At 39.0% G+C, this 15,291-nt stretch overlaps 1 protein-coding gene across 2 annotated transcripts in view; it reads right to left on the bottom strand.

The window, feature by feature from the left end:
- The window catches only part of slc45a4a (solute carrier family 45 member 4a), a 58,877-nt gene extending 44,858 nt beyond the window's left edge, over positions 1-14,019 (bottom strand). The window contains exons 1-2 of one of the 2 annotated variants that reach the window (XM_008422143.2): positions 13,807-14,019; positions 12,052-12,135 (exon numbers count right to left, since the gene is read on the bottom strand). The gene's annotated coding sequence lies outside the window, so the exon portion shown is untranslated. Of the gene's footprint in view, positions 1-12,051; positions 12,136-13,565; positions 13,662-13,806 lie in introns of those variants that run through there. The other variant, XM_008422144.2, reaches the window with a different exon arrangement.
- Positions 14,020-15,291: the final 1,272 nt, after the last annotated feature.

The raw sequence follows: 15,291 nt of genomic DNA, 5'->3' as shown, positions 1-15,291 counted from the left end.
AGATGAGAGGGGTATAATTATGACAGATGGTACGTGAAGGAGGTGTCTGTAAAGTTCAAGGAGAGGGACAAATTAAGAGCATCGTCTCCTGTGTTCCTCAGATCAGCGCCCGTACACACAGGTCTATTTTAGTGAGTGTTTATTCCTGTGCCAGAGCAGATTACCTGTCACACAAACATGACATCAAGGCAAGCTCAGACCCGCTCACTGCATGTACCGTCTCAGTTTCCACGCAATTTCTCTTCATTATCTGTCAGGTTTATACACTCAAGAGGTGATTATATGGAATTAAGTTAAGAGTAATGATTCTGGGTCTTAAACTTCAGCTTTTTGCACATTTTTGGTGAGATTTGTTTAAGTATGTTGTATGAGAGCTCACTTGTGTCAGAGGAGGTCGAACTTGCAGGCATTGAAAAATAAAACGCAGCCAAATTTAAGTTGCAAAATGCTTAATTCGTATAAACTGATATGAACAGAATAAAAAAAAACATGTAGTGGAGCAACCTCAAGAAAATGACAAGAAAATGCCTAGTATTTTAAATTAAGCTACAGAAAAACAACTACAGAAGTAGTAAAAATATATTTTCTGGGGGAAAATAGAAAAAGATGTTAAGTTAATAAATTGTTACATTTCCAACTTGTTTGGTTTCTTAAACTTCAACCAGGCAACCCAACATACAACAAACGAGACTCAATAGAAAAATGAACTTTTTAAATGGGTGTAACCACCATCCTCCACTTTGCTAATTAACCCATATAACCATTTTCTTTTAGGTGTTGCACAATTTAAGAGAAAATAAAAAGGCTTTAAAGTGGTATAAGAGTTATTGCCAAGGAGCACTGCTACCACAAAGAAAAGAAAACAACATAACTGGTTTGACATGTTACAATAACACATTAAGTGCTAATGGTCTAACAGACTGTGGAAATGACATCCTGATATATTTTTAAACAAATTTCATGCTTATTATTCAGCAAACTATGAATCTTTATCTGCTTTTAAGAATCACCAATTATGAAATGGTCCCCAATTCATCTTTTCCTGATTGATTTATTTTGAGGGTCTGCAGGGTATCAAAGCTAAAAAAATAAATAAATAAAAAATACAGGACAGGCTCCGCTTGCATACATTTACACTGGAAAATGTAAAGTTGTTTTCGACAACTCTGTCAAAAAAAACTGAGTTGCTAAAGAGGAGCGTTGGATTGATTTAAAATGCAACCAAGCAAGACAGGAAGCAGAAAAACAGAGAACTCAATCCATCCAGAGAAACAAACATTAAATTACAAAAGATTATTTCTAAAGACAAGTTACCGCTTAGCAAAACACACTCATATTTTATTCATTTGAATATTATTGAAACTCTCAGTAACTGAATTCACCAAGTGAAATATGTTCTGTTTTCAAGTCTTTCTTTTTGTAAATTCACAATAAGAAGACCGAGGAACACAGCAGGCATGCCAGGTATAAAGCTAAGGAAGAGCTCCAACTTTAGAAAAAAGTTTTTGCATTTTGCATAACAATTACAGTAAAACATATTTACATTTTTGGTTATAGCATGACAGGACGTGGAAAACGTCGCAGGGTTTGAAGACTGCCTGGTTTTCTGCCCCTCCAACCTTTGTGTGTCTGAATCAGTGAAGCGTGTTTCTAGGAACTCTGCCACCCGACTCGCTCGAAACCGTCTCTATTTGTAGGTGACATGAATTTTGGTGTTGAGGCACGTGAGCGCGCCACAAACGGCACAGCCCTGACCCAAATGGAGCGGCAGATAGATTACCTCGGGATCAGGTTCACATGTCGCTACAACAATGTTTACGAGGGTCTCTTTGTTCAAAGCATCGCTTTAGGATGCATTCATCATGAAGCACGCGTAGCTCAGTGCTACACGGAGGGAAGTTTAAGATAATCTGAACGCTGCAGGTGATGACATCCACAGGAAAGTAACCCCACTCCCAGCTTTGGGAAGCAGATGGCAGGGATAAGAGAGGGAGAGAGATGGACATCGGAAGAGTTGAACAACAGACTGGATGTGTTGCAGAAAGTGCCGAACTGCTGCAGTGCAGAACTGCACAAGAAGGAGGGGAGGGGGCACATGTGCATCAACGTGCAGCAGCAGCAGCAGCACCATCAATCACAAATCGCCTCCTAATAACGCAGGGCTAGAATCGCTACACCAGCTTTTATGAATATGACGTAATGTGGACACACAGAAACAGTAAAACGTTTTTGTCGTCGCATGAACAGCCTCACAAACTGGTCTGCAGAGCCAAGCTGCTGTCAAATTTCAATTTTCAGACCTCTTTATGACAGGCTGAGGAATCAGTCTTCTGCAAAATAAGCAGAACTGATCCAACATTTGTCAAACTTTGAGTTAAGACTCACCACTAACTCTCATTAAATAGTAAAATGAAGCAACTACTGCATTTCTTTGTTTGGCTCACAGTGGTTTTAGCCACTTTGTTGTGAGAAACACAACACGTGGTTTAACTTTTCTGTTCGTTTAGATCCCAGCAGGCTAAAGAATAAAAAAATAGCAATGGCTACCTAAGAAATCAGCCAGAGATTCGTATGGCATGATGACTTTCAGTAAAAATAATACATTTCACTGTGCCAACTCACACAAAAAAGTTATAACATGAGTCATGACCTAATTTTAGTTTATTCAAACAAGAAAAGTGGCAATTATACACTGGCGTCCAGCATATTCACAGTTCAGTGTAGGCGGACTTCAATTACTTCAAATTATTTATGGAAAATCTTTGTTTGCATGGAGCATAAACAACAATTTTTTAAAAATGCAACTTGGGAAGCTGAAATACGTCAGTGCAATACTATTTGACGCATTATTGGCTGGTGTTTTTCAAACCAGCCAATTCAGGACCACCACTAATTTTCCTTGCTCCTGATTGGCTATAAACCCCCAAAAGCGGTAGACCAGTGTTTCTCAACCTAACCTTTTTTGGGCCAGCGCCCCCCTAGCCTTCATCCAGGTTCCTCACCGCCCCCCACCAAAGAATTTGCAGGCTACTTTGCACTGACTATTATTTTCTCATTAATATTACGATCACTATTGTAGATGTTTTGATTTTTATGCTTGTTTCTGTATTTATCATCAAAAATAATTTCCCAGAGAACAATGTCATGGGAATAGAAATTATTTTCACAGGTGTCTATGAAAAATGCAATGGACATTCAAGGTAAAATTGGTAGGCCTAACTGCAGCCAATCAGAGTGGAAAAATATTCTTATTTTGTGCCATTTTAAAGTTGTTAAATCTTGCACAAAATGACCAGATAAAAAATGTACAACATGCCAGTTTAAACTTTGAACTATTTGCAAACGACTGAGCCCTGCAACATTAAAACATGGATAGAACTGTAACTACATTAATCGTAATTCTTCTTCTCTTCAGTGTTTGTCAGTATCTGGTGGTGCAGCTCTGTGCTGCCTTCAGGAGAATGGGACATCAGAGTATCATCCATAAAATTTCACCCACATCGTATTTATTGGGCAAACCAGAGCTTTCAGTGGGAAAACAAAAGTTCCAGATCCTTTTAATGCCATACAAACATGAGACAGAAACATGGATTATATCTTTATATAATCTATTGATTTATAGATTAATAGTTTTACTGGACAGAAATTACAAAGAACAAATCTGGTTCTTAATAAAATCCTAATGAGTCAAATTGACAGTGTCATGGAGTCATCAGCCTCATGACATTAACACTGACATGAAAAATAATATTGAAGAAATAAATATATCAAATCTAATTAAAAACATAAATAAGTGATCAGTTCTTTACTGTTATGGTTTGTAAGATATATTTATTCTCAGTATTAGATGTGGTCTCAACAAACCCATGGCACTTCAACAATATTATTTTGCCTTTTATCTGGAAATAGTGTGTTTATTCTTGCCATACAGTCCTCTGTATTATTTATTGCTCGAAAGGTCTTGCCATACCAAACTGCAGTTTATTCCTCTGTATTTACTTTAGTTTCTTAGTTTATTCTTGCATTTTGTTCTTCATTCGTTTCCATTTAGTTTCCTTTGATTAATATCATCCTCTCTTGGTTTATTGCCATGTCCACTTTAGTTTCTTTCCTGTTGCTAGATTTATTTGATCGTTTATTGACCATCAGTAATCTTCACTCATCACCTGCTGCGCCGCCTAATCATCATGTGTTTCACATCATGTGTTGATTTTTCACTGTTCAGCGTCGGATTCTCTGTTTTTATGCCATAATTCACATCTAGTTTGTCGCTCCGTTTTATGTCCCGCTTCTCCTGTTTCAGAGTTTTGCGCAATGTGCGCCTGGGTTTTTTTTTTTTAAGCTCCTAAGGTGCAGGGCGGTCGGGAAGCATATCGATGGGGAATAGGCAGACTGACATAAACCTTTTAAAACAATGGAAACAATTTCTGCATTCTGATTATTGAAAAGTAAAAGTGCTGTATTGTTCCATCACCACCGTTTCATACCGGACCACTTACAGCACCGTGTTAACGCTATAAAATGAACACTCTCTATTGGTGGTATCACCCATGGAGGGATTTCTTTATTTAAATGGGTTCATTTTTCAGAGGGATACACAGTGAGGGTATCGTAATTTTAGCTACCAGTAGCAGGAGAACGGAGCTGCGCCAAGAAGCTAACAGAAGGTAACAAACACTGAATAGAAGAAGAGCTGCCATCAATATCGATACAGTCGCAGCCAAGCATGGTTTAATGTTACACAATACAGTTTTACCAAGTTGCTCAAAGTCTAAACTGGCATTGTTGTGCATTKAAGGTGTWAAGTTTACCTTCGACYAAACGCCCCCCAAAGGCATCCCAGCGCCCCCCTTTTGTAAAAATGTCCGCCAGCGCCCCCTGCCGTCCTCTGAACGCCCCCTGGGGGGCGGTACCGCCCACGTTGAGAACTGCTACGGTAGACTGTATATATTAGCTTTTCTTGTTAGTGCCAAGATGGAGAAAGCAAAAATCTACATTAATATAAACAGAGGATCATTCGTTGTGACATTTGTAGTGACACCGTATAATGTCTGGAAATTTTCAGGGTCAAAAACATGGGAAGAAATCTGTAGTCACTCGCTGGTCATCTCTTGTCTCATTTCACAAAATAAAAGGGAGAAACTTTATGCACATTCATACAGATTAAATTTTGATCTATATCTAAACTAGAAAGGAAACAGCATTATCTTGTGCACTTCCTACCTCATAAAAGCTACTTGATACTTTAAAATATACAGGAAAAGTTAGCCCAACATGAGCAGAGAACAACAGGAGCAGTTAATATTTTCAGCCCTGCTGGTTATTAAGCAGGCTAGTTAGCACCCTGGTTGGCCTACATACCTATGTAATCAGTCCAGAGCCAGATTAGTTAGCACCACTGAGAGCGAGCATGCTAACCCACATACATTTTGTTATGCATGTCACAACTTCTCTCCAACATTTCCATGAGCTCCTCCAGGTTTCAGATGACAGACAGGATGTGTTTCACACACTGATGAGTGTTTGAAACAGCAAACACATTATATTCTGATGTTTATTTATTTCTTATACACCATCAGACAGTTTGAGGACACTGACCGACCTCACACACAAACTGTTATTTTAATCTAGGGGGCCTGTTTATCCGTCTAGACTCTAAATGTCAACGTCGAGTATCTCATGAATTTAGCGCTGTTTTTTTTTTAATGTAATCCACTGACCCAAAAACCTTCACTTCACAAGCTGAACGCGAACAGATGACCCCCACCTTTGTGTAAAAGTCGCCGTAACTCCAGCAGGTCTGGATGTTTTAAAGAGCGGGGGGTCAAATGAGCCTTGGCCTACTTCTGCTCCTCCTCCAGTGTCGAGCCTCGGCTCAGAATCAGCCGTGCCCCTTTCTGACTTCAAGACCTTTCACCCTACGATGCAAGACTGCAACCTCCACCTGCATCCTGTCTTTCTGACCCAGGGGGTGGAAGCAGGGGCTGCCTGTGTGTGTGTGTGTGTGTGTGTGTGTGTGGATGCCCTTCCCCTCCAGCCTGAAGCTTTCAGCCTCAAGGGAGTCAAACAGGACATTAAATTAAACGACAAACATGCAATATAAAGCAGATCGACTCTAGCTTTTTTTTTTTGTTGCCGTTTCATCTTTTTGAGAGACAGCCTCTGTCTACCACACTCGCCGTGTCTTTTAAAGAAAAACATGCCTCAGAGTCACTAAAAAAAAAAAAAAAAAAAAAACAATCTTCAGCTCCACCCAAAAGCCTGCAGACTGATAGGAGATAAGCACAACAGGTTTTCCCTCTCATGATCGGCATTATTTCACACCAGCTACTTTTGACACAGAGAAAAGCGGAGACATAACGGCGTGCGGAGACCTGTTCTTCTGAGTGGCGCTAAACCAAAGGTGGCAAGTTTCAGACCCTGCCCACTCATCTGGTGGAATATTCCACTGAACAGCGCACAGATCTGCAGTCTTACTCATTCCTGCAGGCTCGCTTGATGCAGACAAAAAAAAAAAAGAAAAAGAAACGGCAAATGAAATCAACAATATCAAACTCACTGACCTGCACACATTTACACAAATGAACAGCAAACTGACGACGAAACACAAGCTAGTAAAGGCAACAAAGGTTGTTATTTTACCAGTACAGACGTATATGAACAGATTCTTGCAGGTGTTATTGTTTTTTACCATTTTGATTTTCTGTTGTTACATTCCCCTAAACAGCAGCCAAGAATAAAATATTTTTATTGCTTGTTTGTATGCAAATATTACCTCATCAACAGATTTGAAAATATGATTTGTGCCAACTGTGAGATAGGCAGCATGCTCAAAATAAATCTCAATATTTTGTTTACTACATTACTTGTATTTTTTTTATTATCTCACTGACTAATCTATTGTAGTCTGATTTAATGTCAGACCAAAATAGTTTGGGTCCTCCTAAGCAGTTAGGACAACCCGAACTGTTTCAATTTTCTAAATGTCAGAATAAAAGGAGAGAGAAACGTTTTGAAACTTCCCCTAAATTCAGACATCTGCATACTTTTTCTCAGTGTTTGGTACATATGAGTTGAATTAAAGTCTTTGTAGTTTTCTGGGATTTTTATCTAATTCCTCCAAACAGAACCAGAGTAAACGAGTCCGGTTTCTCTCGCCCTCACACACACTTTCAGCTCTTCTCAAAAAAAATTCTCCATAGCATTTGCAAACTGTAATCTGATTTTTTGTAAATTATGGAGACATTGCTTCTTCCTCACTGATTGGCCTTGTTACAGTGGATGATGACACTCTGACCAGCTTCTCGCAGCATCTTTGCAGCATATTTTCCTTTGCGCTGCAGGAGATATCAGCATTTCACACCATAATTGTCCATCTACTTAAGCACTGAACATTAAAAACATAAATTTCATTTATTTTTTATAATTTTCCCATGATGTTATACAAGGAAGCATCATTTTCAAAGTGCTGCTTTTAAATACAACCACAGGTGAGTCTCAATTTAAATCAAATATTGTAAATCAGATATTATAAGCCTTTAAGCATTTCTAAATTGCTTAAAGCCCTAGTAATCTTAGCATAATTTATCTGACATTTAGCAAATGAAAATATTTATTTAATTCCTGACATAAAACAGGAGAAAGTTTACCGTGGTCTGATTTAATGTCAGGCAGTAAGGAAACAATGTTATTGTCATTTTTATAGAGTTTGGCTGTATATTTAATCAGAAATTACATATTTAGCAAGTCATTTCAGTTTGTTTCAGCACTCAATAATAAATACATTTTATTATAAATGACTGCAAAATTTTATAGAACAAGCTACGAAGTTGCGTTTTATTGCTTCCCAGTTCGCGTTCATCCAACACGATTTTGTGCGGATATAAACTCCATCACTGACATGGATCAAATTTAATTTGGGGAAGTATAAGAAAGAATGCTCTGTTAAAGAAAACTCCTGAGAGAAAACCGAGCGAGAGAGGGGCTATCACTCCGAGCGTCTCATTACAGTGTTAATGACATTACTGGCACTCGGCCCGGGTATCTTCTCCCCTCGTTTTTTTTTTCCCTCCCCCCCAAGACAACAGAGCAGCCCTCTCTCTCCCCCTTTCACAGAGAGCGGGTCCATTCAGACGGTGTCGTCTGTAGAAACTCTGTTCACATGCAGAACGCAAACAATCAGCGCACTGTTTGGTTTTAAGTGAAAACTCTCATGTTCTCAAAATTGGAAACGTGCTCTCCTTGTTTTTGTAACTGTTAACAATCCAAATCAAACGTTGTCCAAATGTGTGTTGTTTTACAGAATATGAAAACATTCTAGGTGACGCCCATTTTTTAGGTGACGGATTTGTGTACTTGTGTCAAAAATGTGCAAAAGTGAACAAAAAACATCCACATTCTCAAAGGTTGAACAGCAAACAACTGACTTGAACATGCGGGGGACAAATGTCTCCATATCTCACAGAACATATGGCAACTGTTGAAAAGGTAAACTTTAACTGTGATGGCAAACACTGGAAAGATAAGTGTAAGCGGAGGGTGTGGTGTGTGTGTGCTTCACCCTAAATGAACTAAAGTGAGCCACGACGCATCACACACACACACACGATGCCAGACATTGCTGGCATCCAGACAGGTTTCTTTGTAGCCATTTCATCAGGAAGTGGGCTTCACTTAGTTATTGGATGAACATCTTTTGAGGATGAGTCACTGAAAATGATATTGGAAACGACCCAATAGGACGGAGACAAAATGACTTTGACGAAAGTTTTAGATTTGATAATAAACGCAGACACAGCAATATGTTTATACCTGTGGCTGCAGAGCCGAACAAAAAGCAGTCAGGACAAATTTGCATAAGCTTTTTATCTTGTTTGTCCCTGCTTAGCCTTTGGCAATGGAGGAAAATGGACAAATAATAAAAGCGTCTTCGACTTTCATCATTTCTGCCGCCCTTTAATTGTTCAGTTTTGTCATTCTAGGAGTTGCCAGTTGAGTTTTCACCAATTCTGGAAAAACTAAAACTTTTTAAAAGTCTGATGCCGTCGAACAATGACATTATTTAATTCTCTCTGCAAAAAATGGCTTCAGCTAATAGATGCAAATTCCAGGCAAATCCTACCATATTGAGACATGTTAACCTCTGATCTTATGCTCTGAATTCACGTGAATGTAAAACGTTATTTTAGCTTCGCAAGTAAACACATTGAGACTGCGGCTTAAGGTTTTCACAAACTATCCAAATGCTAAATCCATTCTTCTTGCCTGAATTTTCTCCAGCTCTCACAGTAATGCAAGTTTTGTAAATCCAAATTTCGAAAAGAAAAAAAAAGAAAAGAAATGCATGCAAAGTTTACAATGTTTTGGCACAGTGGGAACGCCATGATCATGTGGTGTCTGGTGTTTTTCAGCAAAACTTTGGGGTTCACATCTGACCTTTTGTCTAATTTTTCAATATTCAGCACATTTGATTGTTTTTATTTGTTGTTTGTTGAGATTTTTGGCCTTGGTGGTAAATATTCCTACTTGCATTTGATTTTATAAACGACAGAACAACATCTGTGCTTTAAGTGCAACACGTACTGCACCTTTAATACACTGTATGCCTCCATTTATGTACATTAAAACTGAGCACTTGAATCAAAAAGAGAACTTTAAATCCAATTCAAAGTGTCAAACAACGAGACGACCTAGTCTCCTCAAAAAGTCTGAAATCATAAGATCAAAACTGCTGAGATACCTGAAGTAACTGATTCAACAACAATCATTAAAGACGAAAAACTAAACTGTGTCACTTTGATAGCAGAAATGTAGCAGGAATATGACTGTAAGTGACGAGGTTAAAAGACCTGGAACAAAACAAAGCATTAGAAAAAGCTGTTTAGATGCTTGATGAATGAGAACAGAAGATAAATAAGGAAAAGAGTCACGAAGAGATCAAGAAAAGACAGAAAATTAACTCGAACTGCAGAGAGAAAGGGAAGTCAACCAAGTGAGACATCTTTATAACTACTTTGTGTGTGTGTGTGTGTGTGTGTGTGTGCAACAGATCTAGTGAGATAAGGAGGTTACAGATGGGCCTGCTGTAAGTGAGAAGAAACAACCACTGGCTCATAATGTGATGACTCATTTCTCCTCCTCCCGTTTCTTCAGACCCGAGCTCCAGAACCACACAGGAGACGGGATTGGGGTTACGTACACAAAGGATCAGAGCTCCGGATTAAAAGCAAAAAACAGAACAAAACCGATCCCGTGTCCGAGTGCGTTGGACAGAGAAAGACAACAATAAAATGGCTCGAAAAAAGGAAGCGAAGACTAAAACCTCAAATTACATCTGAACGGGGGTCATATGAAAGAACCGCATTTGATTTTAATCACGACTTCCTGTATTCGTTTTACTTCACCTGTTTAGCAAGAAGTTATTGATGCAAGAAAATCTTGACTATATGCCATTACCACAATCTGCAGTATTTTCGATGTTTACTCCAGCGCAGTGATGAAACCCACTGGTAGCAAAAACACCCATCGCTTTTATTTATGCATAGCCATTTTAAAACTGCAGCCACATCTGTAAAGCAGCTGATTGTAGGCTGGGCACCAGAGCTGACGACCCAATAAAACGAAATCTTGTTAAACTACTGTAACTCTAATGCTCGTTTTGAGTCCCGTTTTAAAACTAGAGAGGAGATCTGGTCATTTCCAAATAGTTTTGAATGCACCTTTATCTTCCTGAACCTTAGACTGGTGGTTGTCTAAGTCAGTGATTTTTACTCGAGGTCAGACTGTGAGAATGTCAGGCCCAACAAGTCAGAGCAACATTTGAGTCAATGCAATGGTAGTTCATCTTAAAGAGCATTTTGTTTTTTTGCGGGAGGGAAAAAGAACGGTTTTATGTACTTTTTAGAAAATTAGTGGTGATATTTTGAGATTTACTCTCAGTAAGAAATAGCTTTTATTTAATGCCTAAGTCAAAAACCAATTATCTTTATTTCATGTAAAACAAAAAAAAAAAAAACAGTTTTAGAATTTTCTCAAAATTTCTCAAAACCAATGTTTATTAATATAACCCTTTAACTTTAGATTTAATGTAGTCGAATTGTTTGGAACCACAACAACAAATATGTAAGCACAGATAATGCTGTACGTGGAGCATTACCAAATAAAACTTCTTCACCAGATAAAAATTTTCCCATTACAGCACATGTCAGTTTTTGAGGAACATGACAGCTGACTAAGCTGACCCAAAAACTTTTCATGTGATGCTGAAAGAGATCTAGAGTCACAGCAAGTGCAATGACCCCGACTGCAGACACTTCAGTATGAATAATATATTTTGAACAGGTCTTTGTAAACTCAAAAACACACCGCAAAGCCTTGTGTTTCTCTTCTGAAATATCTGGGTTCGCCTGTTGAGTGGATCTGAAATAACAAGTAAATTAGAGATTCATAAGTCTGGATATTATGGCATGAGATGAAAAGAAGCCAACTAGTTTATAAGTCTGGCTTTATTTATGCAAATATACCCTGGTCCTGCATCTTCATTGTCAAATATTGATTTGTCTGACTTATAAAGGTCAGTGTGTGTGTGTGTGTCCACATTACATACACACGTATTGTGTGCTCATGTGACATTCTCAGCTTGTGACTATATGCGTCTGCGTGCATCTTATGAGTTGGTAATAACCTGATGCTGACACAGCAGCCGTCAGCAGTCAGCAAAGACTTCATCAAGAGGAAGTGGACTGCTTTCACTTCAGCATAAGCCGGCTGCTCACCAACACACACACACACGCACACACCCCCCCACACACACACACAAAGCAAAACCTAAACTGCAACGCAAACAAAATGAAACGAAGAGCCTGACAGATTTAGAAGGAAGGAGTTTCCTCAGAGGTAGCATGTTTTTTTGTTTGTTTCTGCAAAACCAGTCAGGTGACTCCAAAAACCAAAGGTTATGACCCAATACAAGGAAGCACTTATTGCACTGTTGGTCTGGTTTACAAAACTGACTTGTGAATCACAGAAGTAGATCATCCAGAAGAGACTCACCAAAAGGCATCGAAAGCTTCATAAATGTCCCCGAGATGTTGTTCCTTTGGTCCTGGCTGTTAATGTGAAGCCGGGCAGTCGAGCCTGAACCAAGAACACAAACAGACACCGAAGAGGTGAGACTTAACAAATCAGCACACAGTGTGTACAGAGCAGCACTAGTTCAGCTTTTACTGCACATTAAATCAAAGCAGCAGCAAACACACACACACACACACACACACACACACACACACACACACACACACACACACACACTCTCTCCCTGTGGAAAAAACTCATGCAAAAGAAATTATTTGTGTTTTGCTTCTCCGGTTCCTCGCGGCAGGATTCAGATTCAGTTTTATATGCAGAAGGCGCCTTGCAAAAGGTTTTGCTGTACAAACTTTCGAAGCATCTTAAGTTGTCATTTTAGACAAAACAACAGAAAGTTGAGCATAAATTTTACAAGGAAAAGAAAATGAAACCTGGATGGGTTTGAAGCATTTTTCTCAATAAAATTCGGAAAAGCGTGCCGTGCTTTTGTTTTCAAGGGAAGACCAAGTATGACATGGTTCCCTATGGTAAAACACGGTGCTGGCAGCATCATGCCACCAGGACAAGCTGTTCAGAGTTGATGGGAAGGTGGATGGAACTAAACACAGGCTGATCCTGGGAAAAAAACCTGTTAGAAAATAGTTCAGAGTGGAGTAGAGTTTCTTTCCAACAGCACAACAACCCCAAACACACAGCCAGAGACATGATGGAACGATTTACATTAAAGCATATCTGAGTGTTATACTGCCCTAGACAAAGTCCAGAACTAAATCAAACTTAGAATATGCAACCAGACTTGAAAATTGGTGTATTACAGAGACTCTCAATTCAACTTGTTTGGTAAATACGAATAGGTGACTAGATTTAAGACGTTGGTAGAGACGCACACCAAAAGACTACCAGGAGAAAAAATATCTATCACGTTTCTTCAGCTTTACAATAATGCATTTGGTGCATCACACAAGACAATACGTTAAGGCTAGTGTTTGGAAAGAGACAAATACAACAAACAGAAAGGGTTACTAATACTTTTGCAAGACACAATTTGCATACATTTTTGGAATACATCTAATAGAAAAAACGTCAACACAAACCAGTGAGCAGCATGTTCTTATAATAAAAGTTTGGAGTTTCCTCTTATGACTAGGAAAACAAACTGAAAGCGATCCTTATTAAAGACAGCTGAGCCGAATTTAAAATCTGAAGGACAGAGTCCAAAAAGTGTCAGTCTTGTTAGATCTTGAGAGATAAAAATTACATCTAGTCATGTGGGAAATCACACCTTTAAAGCAAATATAGACACGAGTCTAAATCTTCACACCGCTTCTGGTGCGTTCAGCCGCGTCTTCCTGGTTAATAACAAAAGAAGCTGCAGTGAAATGAACGAAACATTTGCGCAAACTGCAACAACAATCATTGCTAATCTCAAATTCTAACAATGCACATTTCCTAATGAGCTCAGGAGAAATTAATGCAACCTGATATATCCTGTAAAGTAATGTAAATGCCTCTCTTCTTCTTCCTCCTGCTCCTCCTCCTTTTCAGCAGCAACCTGAGATGCTGAGTATCCTGGCTCTCAGAGCCAACTGCAGCTGCTGCTGCTGCTGCTGCTGGTGGTGGTGGTGGGGACGGGGGGGGGACGGGGGAGACGGCAAAATCCGTCCCCCACCACTGCTGTTGTTGTTGTTGTTGCTGTTTTTAACCGGACACTGCGCTCACCTCGCCGGGTCGTTGACAGCCAGTTGGCTCGGTGTTTGTGTCCTCCGGGAGGTCGGACAGTCGCTGCTCTGGCTCTGCGGCAGAATGTTGTTGCTTCACAGGCTGTCCACTGCTCCTACGACTGAAGCCAGGGCTTTAAATGCGCCTTTAAAGGAATATCTGTCGGAAGACGAGACGCAGCGCCTGGCTTCCGTCGACGACACGGCTTGTTTTGCATAAGGGGCGGGGCTTCGTCGAGTGACGTCATTTCGACGTATCGCATTGTCAACTGAGTGGCAGGATATTTAATTATTTGATACATGATTAGAAAAAAAAAGAAAGAAAGGAAGAAAAGCAATACATAAGCTACATTTTAAATTGATTTGACATTTTTATTTTGTTTATAAAGGAAAATGTCATTGAGAAAAATTATTTTACAGCATACATGATCCTGACATTTGTTTTTCTATGGATGTGGTGACGCATTGTTTATTTTTCTGCATTAACCCAGTCACGTTCACACAATTCAGCTGCAGTACAATAAGTTTCCTATTGCAGAAAAGGTGTCGCCCTTGGTAAAGCACCAACATTATCTCAAACTGAATAAAATAAAAACATAAATTTGAATGTTCAAACAATATCTTGACATCGCCAACAATCTCTAAAGTACATAGGGAATTTGATCTTAATTATACTTTACAATTTTAAGTTAATTAGATTTTCTAAGAGCTTCTAAGTGTTAATTCATAACTGTCTGTGTCTCAAAATGATGTCTGACAGGCCACAGAAGTCTTTTTGCTTTTTGACACTGAATGAGGACCTGTATTTATCTTTCACCACAAACAGGAAGTAGATGCTTAGAGAGGTAAAAGAAACCCTTCAACAGAGAAATGCAGCAGAGTGGGGCCACTAAAAGTCTTCATAGCAATCATTGAGTGGTATAAACATGCTCACTGTGTTTTGTTGGCATGCCAGGAAAAAGCCCTTTTGGTTCCACAGCTATAAAATACAACTTACTAAACTGACAGGAAGTTTAACTATGGTCAGATGAGTGTAAGGGTAAGGTTTTTTGTAGCACTCCACATGGTTTCGGCTTCAAACATAGGATGAAAATGTGAAAAAGTGCATGCATTGTGGCAAATCTGTCATGCTGTGGGCCTGTTTATCCCCCAGAAGCTTCTGAGAATCTTTTTAAAGTTCAAGATCTTTAAAGATCTGTTTATTATACCAAGAGATGTCAAATAAAAATCTGACGGGCACTGGTAAAAATCTGAATGTGGGTCATCATTAGATCTGTAAAAAGGATAATGATGGTTCACAGACACAAACCAACCATGGTTTGTTTGGTTTCAATGGTTTTTTCCAGCCCAAATACCTAAATCATATAGAAAACCTGCAAGAGGAACTGAAGAGGCTATTAGAGAGGAATCAGAGCCCTAAGAGTAAAAGTTACCAATATTGTATATAATTTATTTATATATTCTTTTATAAAAAGAAAATTACATA

This window comes from Poecilia reticulata, linkage group LG11 (genome assembly GCF_000633615.1).
Source record: "Poecilia reticulata strain Guanapo linkage group LG11, Guppy_female_1.0+MT, whole genome shotgun sequence".
Taxonomy (NCBI): Eukaryota; Metazoa; Chordata; class Actinopteri; order Cyprinodontiformes; family Poeciliidae; genus Poecilia; species Poecilia reticulata.
Note: the sequence above shows the minus strand (reverse complement) of the source record. Positions and strands in the feature narration are given on the sequence as shown.